Genomic DNA, 16,770 nt, shown 5'->3' with positions numbered 1-16,770 from the left:
ACAGGTAATCTTTAGGCATATTTTCAGGACCTGGGAGTTTATGGAAAATAATCCTGTACACCAGCCCTTGTGAGAGATGCATAGCTCCATTTGCAGAGGGCTGGCCATGGTCCTTGGCACTGAGCCACCTCCCAGCATTGGCTCGTACTGTGAACTGCATGGCACGAAAAGATAGGCAAAATATATTCCTTGCATTTCTTAAGTTAGTTTTCCTTTAGGTTACAGCTTGAAGAGCAGCCTCACATTTAGGTGGAATGTCTGAACTTGAGTTTGCTTCCTTGAGTAATGGCACTGCAGACTCAGTGCCTGTGCAGAGCTGCCCATTCCTCCAAAAGCCCTTTGGGCTTAGAAAATGTCTTCACCGCATCAATCCAAAGTATCCCAGAAACCTGGCAGCATCCATTAGCTCCAAAAGCCCTGCTTGTGAGTCTTTCTTCTCTAAAACTGTAAAGGGGGAGAGAAGAAAGCATGTTTTTGGCACAGAAGCTTTTCACAGGAGCTGGCTGGGAGGTTCTCGGCTGTCCCAATAGCTGCACTGGCAGCAGAGTGGTGCAGACTCCTCTAGTACCCCAACTGCTCTCTCGATGGAAAGCATTGCAGAAAAAAAATATTTCATGGCAGGGAGGGTGAGTGTTTAGCCAGCTTGCTTTTCTTCCTCGCTGTTCAGCCTGCGATGCTGGTAACCTCCATGACTGCTACCACACTTAAAGTATCTGGCATTTGTACCTGGAAATGCACCACAGGGTATCTTGTGGTATGAAAGAAATCTGACTTCCGCTAAAGAACCCCAGAAAACAGAAAAAACTTTCTATATGTTTAGCTTTTTCAGCTGGAGAAACGTAAGGATACCAATTCCACAGGTTAAAAATCCAGTGGGCAAATAAACTGAGGCTCAAGATGCAATTTTAAGACTCAGTGATTTTTAAGCCAAGCCATGAATTTTTTAGAACTGACTTGTCACCTGTGAAAGATCACTGTTGGCAGGCAGTCAAATAACTGGACCATTACAACAGTATGCAAAATAAAGGCTTACTCAAGCCTGTTCTGGTTGCTGAGGGTGTTTTCTTGATGACTCCCTCAGCCTGACCCTGCATCCTGGATGCTGCTGAAGGGTCCAGCAGGACATGGAAAGTCTATAGATAGCCTTGGTTCCTAATAAGCTTTTGTAAAATAAAACTTGGTAAAGTTTGAGCGACAAAGCAGTGACTCAGGCCTGTACGTAGGTTCTTAGGACCGATCGCGGCGCTCCAGACCAGCTGTGTAACGTGAGTGCCTACAGCAGACCTCAGCAGGTGTGGCACCAGGCTGGTGGTGGCCTGCCTGCCACATCCCAAATGAAAAGGCAGCTCGCCTGTCAGCAGAACATGTGTGCTGCCAATATGCAAGATATTTTACAGGTGGTGTGGACCTAGCTGTTTCAGAGAGGGTTGCTCCTCTGAAGATGGGGCTGGGTTACTGGACTATCCACAGGTATTGTTGCTACTTTCACTAACTAGTCACCAGGGCAAGAAGAAAAGCTGTGTTGAGATCTCTGCCTCATAAGTCCTCTTCGCTTTTTTGTTTCTGTTCTTCATAAATCCAGCAAGGATTTTTTTAGTTTTGCTTTTCTTTAAATGCTGATACATCTTAATCATATGGAGCCCTGATCCTGCCTCATGTCACTGGAAGCTGCAATAATGTAAATGTAGGTGTTTTTAACAGTATTTCTATTTGCTTGAAGCTAAAACATACCTACAAACCCACATAATATATTGTTTTAAATCAGATTTATGCTACAGGGCTCCGATGTTTTCTAAAGCTTCTAGAAAGCAGATAATTCTATATTTTCTTATATTTAGTAGTCTAATGGGATTTCTGGAGTGTTTGAAGTTAAGTGGGTCTGGGATGATTTCTTCAGTAAACATAGACTTTACTTTGGGATTGAAATTAATTTTTTGGAAACTATAATATTAGGACTATGGTATTGACACTGTCAATTAAGATGAGTGGCATCTTTTGCACAGAAATGTAATGAAAAGAATTGCTATGATGTATTTCAAAATTACAGTATGATCACTTCTTTTCATTCTCTATAACCATTACATGGCATATTTTTCCAGAGGTGCTACCTAATTGCGTTGTAATTAAATGTGATTCACAAATGGAACTGAAGACAAAACTGGTAATCAGTGAGTCTTTTCCATTCACAGAATCTCTAAAAAGGTGTGTCTTGTAATTAGTTTACAGATGTTTACTTTAGAACAAGTAAATAAAAATTATAATATTTTTTCTTCTCATCATCTGGCAGAATATTTTAGCATATATTTGAGGGGCATAACAATGGTTTTTGTGGGTGGGACAACAGGCCACTGCCAGAAAACATCAGCATAGCCGTAATAGTAATAATTGTTATTTAGAGGATTAAAAAATACAGCCTTTTACTGAAGATAATGAATAGGACCAGATTTTAAGTCCAGAGACAATATCAAAAGCTTATTTCTGTTTGTACACACTAAGTATAACTGAAACATCAACTGTTTATTGTTTGTGTTGATTGAGTTTACTTTCCCGTGTAAATGTGAGTAAATACTGCTGGGAAACCAAACACTGCTGTACATAGTATGTTGATTAAAAGGGCACCTTCTTGGGAATATTTACAGGCTTCTGTTGTCTTTCTGCTAGAAGGATTTGACCGTGCTTCTGATTTCACTGGCTATAGTCACTCGACTTTTGGGTAACTGGGCAAAATGGGTTGATTTGTCCCCTGAGGTGTTCCATGCCAAAAATCTGAAGAGGCTCAACCTCTGTGTGCTGTGTACACCAGGCTCTGGTTTTGGCCCATTACACTGCTCATGTGGTACAAAAGAAAGAGAGGCTGTCTGTCACTGCTGTTTTGGGGATGTCCCCAGCACATGAGAGTGCACGCGCGCGCGCACACACACACACACACACACAGACACACACAGACAGACAGACACACACACACACAGACACACACACACACACACACAGACACGAACCCAGAGCTGGTGGACTGTGGATCTGCCCGCTCCTCCTGCTGGGACCAGTAAAAGGCACACGCTGGCAGATACGATCACATATCATGGTTATAACATGAAGCCTTCTGGCATGCCCGGCTGGCAGAATAATCCGTGGGATTAGGGCACCCATGAAAATAGCTGCTATGTTTCTCTCCCTTTCACCCTGGACCAAAGCCAGACTGAACATCAGTGGGTGGTAGCTAGAGCCTGGCCGCTCCTGTCCTCGTGCCTGACAGCAACTAAGTGCAGCAGAGCCTTTTCAGAGAAAAGGAAAACAACTTAGATTTCTTTTTTGTCTTGACTACTGGAAGTATATTTAGCCTAATCATGCTTAAAGAAGGTAATGATGAGCCATCCTATTTATTTATTGCTTTCTTCTAGAAAATGAATGTTTTCCTTCTGAGTACAGACCCAAGCCCATCCAATTTCTACCCCTCACTGTGCTTCCCTATATTTATCCAACCACACAACCTATTTGCGGCTACAGCCATTTATAGGACTCTTCTTATCTTCCCACACTTTGCAAAGACTGTCTGGAGAAACAAAACAGCTTAAGTAAACTTTGTTTAGGGTGTCTTTTTTTCCTATTCATTTGTTTAAAGGACATTTGGCTGAAATCTAACTTTTGCTTTTTTACAGCTGTTTCTACTCTTTTACTAGCAACAAATCTTTCGTTTTGTGACAAGCTATTTCCAGGACAACCCGTTACGATATGACAGAAAACTACAACTTAAGAGACGAAGAAGGAGAAGGAGCAGATGATATCTTGTAACCCCAGAAATAAATCCTGTTGTCATGAAAAGTATGCCTATTAATAGCTATAAAGATGAAGGAAAACAGGTACGATTTACAATTTTAAAAGGATAGTTGCTAAGCTGAAGATTTTCCTAAGGACTCTGAGCTGCTTTTTGATAGTGATAAGCCACTATCAGTTCTGAAAAATGCCTGGCAATAGGCACTGAAGAAAGAGATACAGCATAGGCAGACAGGGAACACTCTTGAAACTTAATCACATGCAAATTGGAGATTAATAGATTACAACTGACTTCAGTGCACGTGAGGAATATGGTATAAAGCCTTCATGTATCTTCAATTTTAATTCCAAAGGAATCTCTTGATATGAATCATTCTTAAAAAAGGAGAGCTCAAAATTGGGAAGATAGAGCAGAGGAGCTTCGGCTTCTCTGCTGATGAAATCAATAGAACCATTTACAAAGTTGGGGGGTTTGTTACATGCACATTTCCCACTTAGAGGGGGTTAAAAAGTATTCTCAAAGACGAATTGCCCAGCAGGGTCTAGAAGAGATTGCAGGATCTTTGGGGGCCATGACTAAAGTAGGATGTACTGTGCATCCAGCTGCCCTGGCCATGATGGGCTGGAACACTGGTTTGTCCGGGACTGGATGGTCATGTCCCTGCCAAGCACCACATCTCCTTTAATGATAGGTTGTGCATGCCCATCCAGATGTCTGTTTAGGCGCAGAAGTCAAACATGTTGTATTTGCAAGGCATCAGCTTCCTTTATTTTACAATTAACTTACATGGAAGACAGCTGACAGTTGCCAGTTAGAAGTATGGGCTGCAGGTGCGCACAGCACCACATGAACCCTCCTTGATGATATTATCTCTACCATAGATTCGTGGTAGTACAGACCTTAAGCCAGAAAGGACCACGATGATAAATTATCTGTTGTACAGTTTAAAAAAGAATCCTTCACTTCTTTGTGCCCCTCTGCACATCTGTGACATGATCGTAATCAGAGGGTAAGTTCAACTTGGTATTTTTCAAGGTAATATTTTTTATATCCCCAAATATGGTGAGACAAATTTCTTTCACTTTAATTGCTGTGCATGCTAAATAATTAGTGGGAGGTAGGTAGGTACTTACTCGTGATACTAAGAGATTAGTCCTTGGTGCCTAACCCAAGTTCAACCTACTTTGAAAATTTGTATACAATGACTTTGATGAGGATAGGATTGTTATAGAGACAAGCAAACAGTGCAGACAACATTGATCTGGATACATACTTTTTGTGCAACCTTGTCCATACTGTTTAACATCCTTTTCTTTCCCCCTCCCATTATATCAAATGTTAAAATGAGTGCAAAGATTTTTTTTCTTGTATCAGGATGAAAACCATATTTGTGGAGTAGTAGAGCATATGGGCTAGATCCTTAGCTCAGGAAAATAACGGATGTGCCACTGCTGTTTTATGCTAGCTGAACATCTATTTCCTGATAGAAGGTATCTATCCATAAAACACTTTATTCATCACTGGTAAATGTATTCAAGGATTTTTCTGCTGCAGTTTTGTCTTCTTCTTCAACCATGATATATAACTAATACTCTAAGTCTGTTTTTCAGTTTTTTAAAATAATTTTCTGCTAGTTCCAGAAATTCAGAATTTATGAATTAAAAACCAGACATATTGTCATAAATAATAAAACCGATTTAGGCTAACTGATCAAAGGGAAAGATTCTTATTTTTACAGTAGCATTTCACACATAATTATCAGTAAATTGTTTTTATATGATTAGAACTATGTCAGTTGTGTGTTCACAAATAAAAGAATTGTAATTATTCTGTCTTTTATACAAAAATGAATGCAATAAAGAGATTATGTACATATTCTTTCATAGCAAGGATAACTAATGAAGTACCAACTGCAGGAGTCTGTCAGCTGGATACAGGATGCAGCATGCATTTTTGTAAACAGTTCATTGGTATGTCAACTGCTAGTCTGACACGGAGAGAACTGAACAGTATTTTCCTCAGAAAACATTATTCCCTTGAATGAAATCCTGGCAAAATCTTATGTGGGGGCTGTATTGGTAGGGAAGAGAGACAACACCTCAAACAGACTACTCACAGGCATTATTTACAGCCAGAAGCTAGTCTAGGAGAAAATTTCTATTGAAAGCTAAAATGATACTGCGGTTATTACAATAGCCATTTCCTTCAGTTTATTAAAAGATAGCTTAAAAGACATCTTTTAAAATACTCTTTCCTTGACAAAGAAATGAGCATGTGGTGTTGCACAGACCTGCATTTTCCTCCAGTATTGTAAACAGAAGTGGTAAATATACACAATTATCTTCATATTGCAAGCACAGGTTCAGCATATATGAGGAGCTAAAGAGTTGAAAAATGATATAGCACTTACATCTGTTCGGGAATGACAGGAACGTTAAGAAGGAGACCAATAGGACTCAGTCCTCAGTTGATACAACCTGACAGAGCTTCATTGAAATAAATGGAGCTATTACAATTCATGCCAGTAGAGGAGGTGGTCGGTAAGTGCATTGCTTGGAGACTTGAGCTTTTCTAAGATTGCAGTAATTGTAAGTGCTGTGGATATTTTTTTCCCCCAGAACTACACATATATTTATATCTTCTGCAACCCACTTGACATAATATAAAAAAAAAAAAACAGGAAAAAATCTTAAAGCTTTCTAATCTGTCAGTCCTTGAGTCCTTTTTCAGGCAAAGCTCTCAGCACTCAGACTTCAGTGAGCTTTCAGCCTCATTGCAAACACACTCCCGTGGAAATGAGCCATTGCTGCACATGTAAGTGTGCACTGCAGCTGGTCACTCCTTCTAGTGGGCTGGACTGGATTTCACTTTCATGATGCAGAAGTGAAATAGTGCACTGAAGTCTGCTAAATACCCTATCGCACGCTACACCTGGTAGGTATGCTTGTAGCAACCTACTGTACATTAACAGCATAGATTCTCCAAGGAGGCATCTAACTATATGTAATTCTTAAGTATTCTTGTGTGTCACTTAGAATTATCTGGATTTCTTTTGATCTTGCCTTTTCTCTTTTCGGCAAAGATGACCACAAAAATGTACCTGGGGCCAAAAAGTTTCACACAGAGTTTTATCGGTGACAACTACCAGTGGCAGGGCATAATGGTCCTGTATGCCAGCATCCCTTGTCTCAGTCAACCATATGCCAATGAATGTTGACCAGTGTAAGGCTGTGTGAGGACAGATTTAAAATAAAAACCCTATGTGTGTTCCTTACATACTATACACGCTTCTAAAATTCATAGAGCTTCAAAGAATCAAAGTTGTTGAAATCCTGAGTAACAGATTTTGAACACATCCTCATGTATAATGCATACTTCTGATTAGGCTTTTGTGCCTCTGGATGTCACTGTTGTTTTGCAATAATATAAACAATGTTACATGACAAAGCAACAAATGAAAATCTTATAATCGTCACCATCTTATGTTTAGTAAAAAGTACAAGGCTGAATACACTGGCAATCTAAGAGATACCATTGTTTCAGTGTAAGGGATGAACAGCTGAATAGGTAAAATGCTTACATCAGTTTAGGTGAAAAGGAAAAAGCCCTATACATTTTTTGCTAGATGAAAATCAGCTTCTCTACTATCCCCAAATGCATTCCTTTGGAAGGACTTAATATGGAATATGAGCCTTCGTTGCCCTGATGTGGCCCTGTCAGACTGTGTAAAGGGTTTATTTGGTAAGATGGTTTGTTTGAATAAGATGCAGTGGTGAAATGTGCAAGGAGGTGGTGGGTAAGTGTCAGGGACCATGTGATGCCGCTGCTGCTCACGGCTGCTCAGGAGTGGAGTGGAGCTTACTTTTTGCAAGTAAATCTGTTACGCATTTGTTACAAAACTGGAATCAAAAAGAAGGGAAAAATCATATCTTTCTTCTTTTGCAGTCCCTTGCTCATGAGAAAGTTCTGAAAATATATATAAAATAATGGAGATTTAGTGATTAGGGAGGGTATTTTCAGAGTAATAAATTGCCGCAGTCACCCCACTTATTTACAATAAAATGGGATGTCTGTATGCACTGTGTGCAGAAAGTCTTTCTTGGAAGAAGGAAGATTTGTCAGAAACTTGTAGGGCTAGTGGGGTATGACAGAGAAATAAATAAGACAGTGTACGATTTTCTAAATGTCTCTGGTATTTAGTTTTTGCTGACAATTCAATAGATTAGAGAGGCTTTGCTTGAAAGTATCAAATTCTAAACAAAGATGGAAATAGAGGACTTTCATCAAAAAACCAGAACATATTTTATGTTTTAGAATCCTTGAATTTCATTTGATCTCAATCTAAACAGGAAATTTTGCCTGAAGAAGCTGTAGGACTTGGTGATCAGGAAACACACTGGCATTCTGTATTTTGAAGTCAGTAGCCATTGACTTCAGTTTGGATAGGTTTTCTTCTTTACAAGTGAATCTCATGGGATCCCACTCTCAGCCAGTGTCCCTCTGACTTCCATGAGCAACGAATTAAGGTAGCCAAGCTACTTTAGAAGTAGATGAATGTGTCCAGGTATGTCTGAAGTATTCTTCGCTATTATTCCTCAGCTAGACCACAGCAAATGTATTAAATCATTCATATACTGTAAAGGAGATGCTGCTTTTAGACTGTATCTTCCTTCTCCCAGTAGCAGGGAGCTAATGTCACATTATGCTGTGTGGGTGGGTTTTCATTCTTTTCTGTATTTTAAGCCTGCAGACTAATATCTCACACATTTCTTTTATGGTTTCAAACTGCTCCCATTATGAGCCTGATTAATAAGGCTTTATGAACTAATTAATACGCCTTTATCTATGTGAGCTTTTATCTTTATGTGCCCGAGTGCTACAGTAATTCTATAATATTACAGGAAGCTATTTATTTTCAAATGAGCGGTGTCATCACGACCTTTTACCATGTGGGTAAGTCAGGGTTCTGGCCTGCTCAATACATAGCGGGTAGCTCAGACTGTTCAGTGCCAGCTGTAAATTACAGGCTGATCAGAGGGTGTGATGACCTCTGTTCCTTCATGAGTACGCAGCAGTTCATTGTCCCAAACACGAGTGACAATGGAGTTCTCAAACACCGGGAAGAAGAATGAAACAGTCAGTTGCTAAAGTAGTGATGGCAGCAGGAGCACTGATGAATGTGCTCACCGGCGAGGGAGTGTCTGGGTGCCTGGATGCCCTGATGGTGCCTGTGGCTGGACCTCCTGGACACCCAGGGACACCTCCGGGTCTTCCAGTTACTCTACCCAAGATCCTCTGCAGGGTGTGTTTTGGGAGGTGACAGCGCCAGGCTGGTGGGGGTCTCCATTTCTGATCTGTGGTTCCCCCAAGCCTAGTATCTGCACTCACTGACTGGGCAGCAAATACTGAGAACTCCAAGCGCAAAGGAAGAACGTGCAGATATTTACATTACCGTAGTGTATGAGGCCTCAGTAGAATGTGGGTTAGGCGAAGACACAGCGGGAATTATTTAGAAGTATTTAGTTCCTGATATTGAAACCATCCAGCTTCTCAGGTCTGTATTTCCTTTGAAATGACTGGACCTTGTCAATAGCAAGATGCCACTGCAAATAATTACACTTAAAGGAAATGAGTTGTTTTGATGACAAATTCATCTCTAATAAAGAAACTTAAAGTAAATGCAGTGATTTTGGAAGGTTACTGGAAAAGCTGGGAAAATGGAACTGCAGTCTCCTAAGTTTCAGTCTGAAGTCTTATTTTCTGAAAAAAATGTTTTCCATTTAAACATTTTTCCTCCTCTCTCAGTTCAACAGTTCAGCCTTGTATGGCTGTTTTTTTTTTTCATGACTTTTTGCTTCATCCACACACATTTGAAAGACTCTGCTGCTTTCTAGGCTGCAGTTCAGGTAGTGGTTCTCTAGAAAATCTTTAGCTTGTATTGGCAACTAAGGTAATTTAAAACACCACAATAATATTAATTGGAGAGAATAAATATTACAATTATACTGCTCATATATGAAAAAAACATTTTTTTCCCTCTACTGTAATTTCAAAGTTATGGATAACTTTAAAAAGATCATTAGATTTGTTTCATGAGCTGTTTTGATTTTGATTCTTCAAAAGTGCATAGGGTCTGATTTCTTTTAGAGTTAGAACTGATCAGACTTCCATTAATGTTAAAATATCAAGTTCTGGACCATTACACAAAGGGATTAAAAACTGTAGTGTGCGAAAACATTCACAAAAGGATGGAAATGAATTTATGTGGTATTTCTGTGACTATCATACATGCTTTCAAAGGATTTCTATTGTAATTCAAGATTAGTTGAGCATAAGTTAATGGACTCTTAAAGTATTACCCAAAGCTTATTATGATAGACTATAGGAGCCTCTTTTTAAAATGTTTTTTAATAATATCAACTACAAGGTCTCTGAAGACATGGTATTTCTAGGCTTAGTGTTTCTTCATCAAATATTAAAATAGGTCAAACAGTTTTGCTTCAGTTCCTTTTCTGCTCGTTCCACCGCTGTAGCATGCATACCAAATGGAGTGTATTGTGTAGATTTACCAACTGTTGAGTTCCCTGCTTTGTTTCATTATGTTGTTTATTTTGTAATCTAGACCGAGAGTGGAAGAACTACAATTATATGCTGAGAAAACTTGATATTTGCTAATTCCATAAAGTTAAGGTCATCTTCTGCAAGAATGGGAGGATAAATTACTTGATCAGAATTCAGTTTTGCAGATGCAGGTAAACTGTGATGAAAAGACTGACATGAGAACAGATGACTCAACAAGGTTCATAGTTGCATGATTAAACTACTAATATCTTGTAGTATAAATTACAGTATAACTCTGTGGATCAAATTATGTGTTTTCCAGGGAATATTTGCACTTTTCAATTAGCATTTGGCTCAATTAATGGCCTCAGAATTCTGTTTTTAAGGCCTCATAGTCAAAGACAACCCCCACAATGCAAATCCTCCTGCATTACTTTCCAGCTGAAGAATTTCCCACACCCCTTGTTTTGTTTCTGAGCAGGAACAGCTATGTGTAGCATGTCTGAAGCTTAATCCCATAAATCTGTCATTAAGTTTGTACAAAATTTCACAAACACTCGGCAGGGATCAGACAGAACAGGGCCATATAAACACGGTGAAATATCAATTATAAACTTAGCTTCAGTGAAGTGTAAAGGAATGTAACCCTGCAGACCTCTTTTATTTAAAAACTGAAAGTACCAAGTAATGCAAAGAAATGACATGTTTAAGGTGGACGTTTAGAATAGAATTAAAATCTTTTGTTGTTTCAGAAATGGAGATGCATAAATTTTTTACGTAATAGCTGGCATGGAAAACAGATTCTTCGTGCATAAGTTGCAGGGAAGACATGAAAGTGCATCACTTTATAAGCTTATAGTTCATCGATAACATTGTTAAATGAATTTTCATACCTTTTGTTATACAATAGCAAACCGCTACTGTCACTGATTTCATCAAAAGCAAAATCTGGCAGCAGAACTGTTGCCGGGAAATACATAAGGCTAAAGAAGCATTTGGCAAGTTTGGGTTTGATTTTAAGCAATCTAATATTCAGCAACTCAGCAACTTAGGAGGTTGATTTTTTTGGCTTGAAAAGTGTTGCAGGGCTTGTATAGAGCAATGTCCTTGATCCAGGAGCAGGATCCACGAAGAGTATGTCAAGTATAGTTTGGAGTCTGCAGACTAAAATTATCCATGAGTCTTTGATTTGATTTTGATGCCAGAGACAATCTTTGCTCTGATATCCATGCCAAAGACTGTCAAGTCCTTGCCAAATGAAAGTAAAATCATGTGTTTCAATGTGCCCCTTTCGACAGTGCTGGTGCATCATTATCTTGGTTTACCTTTTCTTCTGTGTATATGATTCTGTTTCTAGCAATTTAAAATACTTATCATTATGACTTCAAAGATGCCTTACTGTTAATGATATATTTCAAGATGAGTTGCTAGCTGTTCTGATTGAATTTCTCAGGGTATCACTTTGAACAAACTTAGATTTATTGGTTTTAGTAGCTTGCCAAGGAAAAAACTTCCTGATTATCCTCTTGTCATTCAAATCAGTCTCAGATATATTTCCTCTCAAAGCACTGCCAAATAGGGGACAAAATAAAACTCATTGTTTTAATGGTGACTGCGAGCAGCAAAATAAAACAGTCATTCCTTAGGAAAGGGCTTGATCCAACATCCCTGCAAGTTACTGCAATGCGTCTTTTGACTTGCAGAATTTTGGATCATGGTGTAAGCGTGCAGACTCAAGGAACTAGCAATGTCTACAACTCCATCTTTTTACTACCTGCCTTGTTACTTCTTGGTTGCAAATTGTGGCCATGATTACATTTCAAGAGCTTTTGTGAAAGTGTTATAGTTTCTCATAGTTGTGAAGTATTTTTCAAATTTTGGGTAGCTCTAATTAATGATTGTAAGATAGAAAAGTGAATAACCTGAATACTAATAACTGTAACTTTATTTTTTAATCAAATTTTTAATATTAGGAATTTGCAAAACTACTTATGCAAATGAAATTGCCCCATCTCACTGGCTGTAATAATCCTGCTCAATTATGGTACTGCTAAGACATACACATTTATCAAGTTTAAATAAATGTGTGTAATTCTTCAAAGGCTTTGTGTAATTGCTTCTGGATTTGCCATCAGCTGTACTTGTCTTTGTGATTGTATCTGTACTTGGTACGTTTTCATGTTGTAATTGTATGGTAATTGTTTGTGATTGTATCTATGAGGGTTTTATGCAGTAATTTTGAATGGCAATTGTCTGATTGTACCTTTCCTGGAAATTTTAGTGCTACTTTTTCCCAGGATGTACTTGCTAACAAGCAATTTACATAGACCAATATATACTAGACTGAACATTATAAAAATAAAATGGGAGGGCATTTCCACAAAGATAACACTTTATGAATTATAAAAGTGAGTAGTTTAGGTTTTTTATTTAGTGGTCAGCATAATCTGCACATAAGTGCTTCAACATGAGGTTTACACCGTGATTAAACTCAGAGAAGGGATGCTGTGAATATGATAGCACTTTATATCACACTTTTTCTCCATTAATTAGTTCTGCATTACCATGTCATGTTTGACTGTGTTAGTAGCCTCATAACGCATACACAAGGCTGAGGCCTCTTGCCAAGACTCTGCATGGGCAGGTAGACTAGCAGAGGGAAGACTTACAAAACTTTTCAGAGTATTACCCTTTCCTTTTACTTATCTGGCAGGTTCTATGTATGCATATTATGCAGCCTCACTGCTTAATAAAAAAGTGGAGTATCTACATAGTGAAGTACTGATTAACAGAACACTCAGAACTCCACATCAGACTGATCAGGCTGGCCCAAGTCACGTCTTATCATCCTGAGCTTCTTCTGGTACCAGCAGTTTCCCTATATATGTGAAGATAGATGTCAATTTTCCTTATACAAAGAAAAATGTTGTTGCAAATTCTGCTTCTATTAGCAAATATAGTACAGCCTAAGCCTAGCCTTTACGCATTTCTGGTGAGGATTTGGTACATCCTTCAGAAAATGGGGTGATCAGTTTGCAAGTAAAGAACTGAAAACGTGTGGTCCACAGAGATTGTCTGTAAACTATCAGGCTCATCCTGGAAAGCTGTCCTGCAGCTCCTCTTTAGGAGGGATTGGGAATGTCTTTTATGTTTGGATATATTGCTTAGGGAAAATGTATTGCATGGATTTTTGTTTCAATGCACTGATGTTGACTTTTTGGTTTCAGACTACCTAGCTGCAGTGATTCCCAAGGATCTGGGGAAGGATCTGACCATTTTATAAAGGAGGCAGAGACATATGCCCCATGAGGGGACTGAAAGAAGGTTGGGGCTGTGTCACAAGAGCTCTGGAGACCTGTGACTTGCTCTGGGAGAGTGAGGTGGATGGGAAGAAGTGATTGGAGAGGTTAGTGGGTCCCCTTACCATCATCTCTCCAACTCTAATCCCTGGGCAGCCTCAGCAGCAGCGGGCTGTGCAGGACAGAAGTGTCAATCCTAGTGCTGCCACAGACCTAAACAACTCCTGTATCCTCCAACACTGTCAAGGCAAGATGCCCGTCTTCCCCGTCAGTCTTCCAGTCCAGATAGTTGCTTATATTGCCTAGACATAGTATCTACACAGGCTACAGTAAATGGAAAGTTTTAATTCTGGGGCTGATGAAAAAAAAAGACAGTAAACAGTACTGAGAAAATGCTTTTTTAATGGATTTTTTATTTTTTGGAAGTCAAACTAGAAATTTATCCCCATAAACAAATGGTGTTTGTTGAACCAAAAAGAATGTTTTGGAAACGTGATTTAAATTTAAAAATCCTACAACAGTCCTGCAATTATTTTAGATTAAACTCAGGTATTTCGCTTGAAATGACTTTATCACATTCAGTTGTTTTGTTTGCAGATTTTAAACCCCTTTACATGACATTTTTCTTTAGCTGAAGTAAATTATGTAATAATTTATTCTAGTTCCAAACAAAGAATTGAAAACTGTCAACACCATAAAATACTGCTAGGCATATTTCTGAAGCAAACTGTTTTCTTTCAGAGATGATGGAATGGTAATGCTTTGATGCTTTTGATCTCTGTCCCACTTTTTATATTCACAAACATTTGCTATACTTGCTTAACAGTTAAAATACTTGTGGTCTTCCTGAAACTCTATTTTGTGGGGCACTGACTGTGAATTGCAAAAGGAAAATTGCTTGGATCTATCTTTTCATTCATAGGATATCTGTATTTACTGTATTCAATCAACATCATAATTTTTCTTGTAAGGTATTAAGACCATGTAGAGCACAGTGATAACAATCATAAATCATGGAGAGGGTATCCAAATGAAGATACTTAATTTAATCATCCAGTACTGACCAAAGCAAATGTCACTAGCTGATAGGAGTAAAGGTGCATTTTATTTCCTTAGTCATTAGCATGTGTAAGAGAAATGAAAAAGAAAAGTTTTCTTATATTGAAATTGCTGGAGCATTTCCTTGAAATTTTGGATACCTTTTCATTGTTATGCCTTTGTAAAATAAATCATGGGTAAGCTTTCCTTTAGCTTTTGTAAGTTCACAGATGCTAACCTCACAAAATATTACTGCAATAACCCAGATTGGGCCTCCGCATAACAACCTATTCTCTGCACTATGACTTCAGCATGTCTTTGAGAAAGATTCTCAATCTTTATTTAATGACTTTGAGTGACAAGGAAGCTACCACAGCTCTTGGTAAATTATTTCAGTTAGCTGAGGTTATTTACTTTCAGCTAAAAATGAGCACCTCATTTCTTTGAATTTGCCCATCCTCAGTCTCCCCTTGGTCATGTTATTCCTTCATCTGTTAGGTGAAAGATCCCTGTGTAGTATTATTTTTTCCTCTTTTTCCTGTGTAGACCTTGAACTACTTCATTAAATGCTATTTATTTAAAAATAAAAGTTCTACAATAACCAGAATCTGTTGCTTGCTACCTGGATGTCTTGAAAAGATAGCCGGTCAAAATGGTAGATTCATACTTTGTTTTTCATGTAATTTTACTGCTAATTCTTAATGAAAAATTCTTTCCTCCCTGCATTTTCCCATAAATATAGCATTTGCAATATAATCTATAACCAGAGTAATACAAATTACAATTGAGTTCTTTCCTTTTGCTTGTCTAAATAAACATTGTTATAAGCATCCCGCAGAGTAAGGGGAACTTTTCCTGTTAGGTGTTCCTTCAAATTAGCAATGTATTTTTCAAATGTAGACACTTTAAAAAAGTTTGTATTTCAGCTGTGAGTTAAAAGGTGTAACAGCTGTTTTTTGGATCAGCTAGAAATGTTGCTTTTTAATCCTCTTCTGGGATGACTAAATGTATGCTCAGGTCTGCAACCTGGGATGCTTTCCTGTGTCCCACTGACCCTAAAAGGAGTCTGTGCAGGTTTTAAGGTTGACATCACTGAACATCAGGTGACTCATACCCTTTCAGAAAAAGGTGATTCCTAGACTTCTTTGACAAAGCTCTTCTTTCTACAACCCATTTATATTATTAGACCTTCCCTATACTCAGCTTTAGTTCCAAATATTCAGTCAGAAGACTCAAGTGGTAAAAAAGTGAAACTCCATGTTGGATTGTGACAAAAGGTTTGTTATTTCTTTGGTGGAACAGTTTTTTGTAGTGATCCAGCAATAGGTTTTGTACTCCAAAGTTATTTTCAGCTAGAACAGTTAGTGAGTGTGCATTTACTAATGTAAGGATAGAAGTACTCAAAAATGTTGTATATCAATATATTGATCAATGTGTAAGCTCCTCTTTGTAAAACCTAGCAAGCAAGTGTACAACTACTAGGCACTCCATGAAATCAAAATTAATTTTCAAAATTTTTTTTTGTTTACTTGTCTTTGCTTACATGCATTTTCTGCTATACTATTAGCATTTCACTGTAGAGGACTATATGAAAAGTTTATTTGTAAAACGTTTGCGATGATTGGTAAAAACATGAGGTATGAAATGGTAAAAAAAGAAAAGGGGGGGGAATTGTAGAGGAATGAAGCTGGGTTAATTAATATTGATAACATACAGCTGTGGGTTGGCTGATGTAGATAAGGTGCAGGTGTGGCTGGTTCTGTTAAGTGTAAAGACCTTGTTGCAGTCAGCTAGTTTGGAGAGCGCTGTGACATTTCACCAGTAGATGATAGATTTTTACACCTATTTTTTTTGGATAAGAGTATTTTTAATGGAAGGAAACCATGAAACCCTTGTATTTACAGAGAACACTTCTTTAAAAATCTATTTTTCTTTTTGTACTTGAACATGGCCTTCCACTTCTATTACATCTTATGAACACAGTGATATAGAAAGGCTTAAGTGCTGTATCTGTGTGTCACCTGAAGTCTTAACACAAGTACTTAATGTTGGAGACAATTAGTTTGATTTGACTGTACTCAATTAAGTAGGCATTAC

The 16,770-nt window shown here is 38.2% G+C and overlaps 1 long non-coding RNA gene across 4 annotated transcripts in view; it reads left to right on the top strand.

Moving 5' to 3' along the window:
- LOC308061632 overlaps positions 1–16,770 on the top strand; it is a 158,597-nt gene that overhangs the window by 76,852 nt on the left and 64,975 nt on the right. For all 4 annotated transcript variants that reach the window (XR_013927301.1, XR_013927302.1, XR_013927303.1 and 1 more), the window contains one exon: positions 3,660–13,742. This is a non-coding gene — a long non-coding RNA (uncharacterized lncRNA). The remainder of the gene's footprint in view (positions 1–3,659; positions 13,743–16,770) is intronic.

Source organism: Falco punctatus (assembly GCF_963210335.1).
Source record: "Falco punctatus genome assembly, chromosome: 3".
NCBI classification, from domain to species: Eukaryota; Metazoa; Chordata; class Aves; order Falconiformes; family Falconidae; genus Falco; species Falco punctatus.
This window is presented reverse-complemented; position numbering and strand designations above follow the sequence as displayed.